Genomic DNA, 4,554 nt, shown 5'->3' on the forward strand with positions numbered 1-4,554 from the left:
GTAGAGACGGGGTTTCACCATGTTAGCCAGGATGGTCTCAATCTTCTCACCTCATGATCCACCCACCTTGGCCTCCCAAAGCGCTGGGATTACAGGCATGAGCCACCACGTCTGGCCAAAAAATAGCTATTTTTTTAAAAGTCAACATTATACTGAAGCATAGCTAAATGGTTAACTTACACTTATTCACTGGTGTGCAATAAAACAAGCCAAAATTTGTTTATCTAGCAATTAGTCCTCTCCTACCTCCTTATAGTGCTGTCTGCTTGAGTGGGTCTAGCCTATTTGGAGAAATCAGATAATGATGCTTCAGAATTACTATTACAACAACAAATCAGATCACAGAACAGCCAAACTCCATTCATATGGTCAGAAAGTTACATTTTTTCTTCATTAAGCAGAAAATAGCTCAACTAATCAAAAGAAAACATCAATTCTTTGGAGATAAGGATTCCTCTCCACATGTTTAGAAATAGTACACCAGGCAATCAAGCACCAATACAAAGAAAACCATTTGCTTTCCCAATCCCTGATACACAAATTGGGAATTACACCCAAGCTAATGTGTACTGGTGAGTTCTCTGGAAAAAGGCAGTTAAGTCTATTAAGGGAAGTCAGTTTTCAATCACTTGGGAGTTACAAATTAATGACTGATTGATTGACAAGTGAAGTAAGTGTTTACCACTATTTGGGAAAACGTATTTATCAAAATGTTGGCTAAAGTAAAACTAGGTACACTACCTTGTAATAAAGCAGAATATGGACTAGATCTTAACACAGACACAAGAAATGAGAACAAGACTTCCAGTCTTGAGACAGCATTTAAACTAGGGAGTAATGTTTTTCTCAAAGTAGTACTGCTGGCCGGGCGCGGTGGCTCACGCCTGTAATCCCAGCACTTTGAGAGGCCGAGGCGGGTGGATCACGAGGTCAGGAGATCGAGACCAGGACTGATCGAGACCATCCTGGCTAACACGGTGAAACCCCGTCTCTACTAAAAATACACAAAAAATTAGCCGGGGAGGTGGTGCACGCCTGTAGTCCCAGCTACTTGGAGGCTGAGGCAGGAGAATGGCGTGAACTCGGGAGGCGGAGCTTGCAGTGAGCCGAGATCGCGCCACTGCGCTCCAGCCTGGGCGACACAGCGAGACTCCATCTCAAAAAAAAAAAAAAGCAGTACTGCTATTTTATTTTTTTTAAAGAGACAAGGTTTCGCTATGTTGTCCCAGTGGCTGGGGCTAAGATGTGTGCCACTGTACGCAGTCAAAGCATATTCCTTAATGTGTTAACTCATTATGGGTTTATAGGAAGTAAGATAACTGTAGAGGCCATAAAGACTTCTACTGACTCAAGTATTGCAAATAAGCATAAAAAATTACTGCAGGCTGGGTGTGGTGGTTCACGCCTATAATCCCAGTACTCTGGGAGGCCAAGGCAGCTGGATCACTTGAGGACAGGAGTTGGAAACCATCGTGGCCAACAGGGTGAAACCCTGTCTCTACTAAAAATACAAAAATTAGCCGGGCATGGTGGCAGGCACCTGTAAATCCCAGCTACTCAGGAGGTTAAGGCAGGAGAATCGCTTGAACCTGGGAGGCGGAGGTTGCAGTGAGCTGAGATGTGGCCACTGCACTCCAGCTTGGGTAACACAGTGAGGCTCTGTCTCAAAAAAAAATTACTGCCTTACACTACTCAATGACTTAATCATCATACAGGAATAGAGAAAGTAAACGGATCAATTTTTTCATTTATCATATAGCACAAGATGTGTCTAGGCCAGTCTCTTCTGTAAGGGTGGTATACATTTTCCTAAGGGAACAGGGGGATTCCACTGCCTATCCTTGGAAAAAGAAACATGAAAATCAAATACAGCATTATATTAGTATTTAATACCTACAGAATAATTTCTGTCTTCCAAAAGACAAAGTATCTCCAGTAGTGTATGTACCTAACTAGAATACTCCTAAATCCCTAACTTATTCTCATCCTGTATCAGCAGCATGCTACCGATTCCCAGTGATGAGGTGTGCAAATACTCCATTTCTTAATACTTGATTGCTGATTATTTTCATTCACTCTGATTGGTACCTTCCCTCTATCTTTGCAGGGGGACTAAGTTCTTTTTAGGCAAGTCACAAATGTTCATACTTATCTGACAATAAAAATTAAACTTGAACATCTACATGTGCTAACAACTGTTGTCAACTAAATGCCACAGAGGAAAGAGAAAAGTAGTTTTAGTAGTCACATTTATCTTTTTTGCCACAGATTTTCTAAGCACTTGAGTTCTACTTTTTGGCCTGGCTTTTTGCTGTTACTAAGTAAGTGTCTCTTCCTCTCTAGCATTCCAAGAGTAGAAATCCCCGGCTATTAACAGTTTCACTTAGAGCTTCAGACGTTTTACTCTACATTAAGCTTCTCATCTTTCACTTCTGTTGTGAAGGTTGCTCTTATCTTTATCCACTGAAGTCATAAACAATGCAAAGAAGAAAAAGAAAATATAGCTACCCTCAACATAGTGACGTTCTACTGAATCTCTGACTTAGAAGAGCCCCAAACCATGAGGAGTAATAGGAAACCTAAGATTAAAAAGTTATAACGGCCATACAGTCAGTGACTTCCATAAATCTTTTAATTTGCCCTCCACTTTAATAATTACCTCACTGGGCCAGGCGCAGTGGCTCAAGCCTGTAATCCCAGCACTTTGGGAGGCCGAGATGGGCGGATCACGAGGTCAGGAGATGGAGACCATCCTGGCTAACACGGTGAAACCCCGTCTCTACTAAAAAGAACAAAAAATTAGCCGGGCGAGGTGGCGGGCGCCTGTAGTCCCAGCTACTCGGGAGGCTGAGGCAGGAGAATGGTGTAAAAACCCGGAAGGCGGAGCTTGCAGTGAGCCGAGATTGCACCACTGTACTCCAGCCTGGGCGACAGAGCGAGACTCCGTCTCAAAAAAAAAAAAAAAAAAAAAATTACCTCACTGAATTGCTATGCTCAACAGGCTATACTAGAACTAGATCTAATTACTGAATAAAAATAGAATGTATCAGGCCGGGTGTGGTGGCTCACCTGAGGCCGGGAGTTCCAGATGAGCCTGACCAACATGGAGAAAACCCATCTCTACTAAAAACAGAAAATTAGCCTGGCGTGGTGATATATCCCTGTAATCCCAGCTACTCGGCGGGCTGAGGCAGGAGAATTGCTTGAACCTAGGAGGCGGACGTTGCGGTGAACCGAGATCGCACCATTGCACTCCAACCTGGGCAATAAGAGCGAAACTCTGTCTCCAAAAAAAAAAAAAAGAATGTACCATACATAAATATAAATCACTCTGGGCAAGTTCAGAATTTACTTCACTCAGACTTGGTAGATTTGTGAGTCACCCCGTTACCAGAAATTTCAAGACAATCACACAATTAATCCCCCTCATAATTACACTAATGAGAAAGATAGAGACAATATTAAAAGGAAATAACTGGCAAGAGGAAAGTTGTAGATGTGTGACCGTCAAATTTAAAATACACTCATGTTATTTACTTATTTTTATATGTTCTCTATTTTCAACATTAAAATTAACTGTAAAGAATAGCAAAATGTTAGTAATTCTTGAAGCTTGTGGTGGGCACATGGAACTTAATTACTTTGTACTCTAGGTATGTAAATTCTTCAGAATAAAAAGTTAAAAAAAAAAAAAGAAGTCACAGTAAATTTACAAAAGTCTAGATTATCAATAGAAAGACAAGAGGCCGGCTGGGCACAGTGGTTCACACCTGTAATCCCAGCACTCTGGGAGGCTGAGGTAGGCTGATCACCTGAGGTCAGGAGTTCAAGACCAGTCTGACTAATATGCAGAAACCCTGCCTTTACTAAAAATACAAAAAATTAGCCAGGCATGGGGGCATGCCTGTAATCCCAGCTACTTGGGAGGCTGAGGCAGGAGAACTGCTTAAACCCAGGAGGCAGAGGTTACAGTGAGCCAAGATTGCGCCACTGCACTCCAGTCTGCACAAGAGCAAAACTCCATCTCAAAAAAAAAAAAAAAAAAAAAAAGAAAGAAAGAAAGTAAGAGGCCGGGTGCGGTGGCTCACGCCTGTAATCCCAACACTTTGGGAGGCTGAGGCGAGCAATTACAAGGTCAAGAGATCAAGACCATCCTGGCTAACACGGTGAAACCCCATCTCTCCCAAAAATACAAAAAATTAGCCGGGTGTGGTGGCACGCACCTGTAGTCCCAGCTACTCAGGAGGCTGAGGCAGGAGAATCGCTTAAACCCAGGAGGCAGAGGTTGCAGTGAGCCAAGATCACACCACTGCACTCCAGCCTAGGTGACAGAACAAGACTCTGTCTCAAAAAAGGCTTTCTTGCTTCCCAGCCAGCCTGGCAGCTGCTCTTGGTTGGGGACCATCCTGAACCTAAGACAGAAGGTTGGTGGCCGCAAAGAGGATGAAAAAGCGGTGGCCGGGCGCGGTGGCTCAAGCCTGTAATCCCAGCACTTTGGGAGGCCGAGACGGGCGGATCACGAGGTCAGGAGATCGAGACCATCCTGGCTAACCC

This window comes from Mandrillus leucophaeus, unplaced genomic scaffold, assembly GCF_000951045.1.
Source record: "Mandrillus leucophaeus isolate KB7577 unplaced genomic scaffold, Mleu.le_1.0 Scaffold624, whole genome shotgun sequence".
Classification (NCBI taxonomy): Eukaryota; Metazoa; Chordata; class Mammalia; order Primates; family Cercopithecidae; genus Mandrillus; species Mandrillus leucophaeus.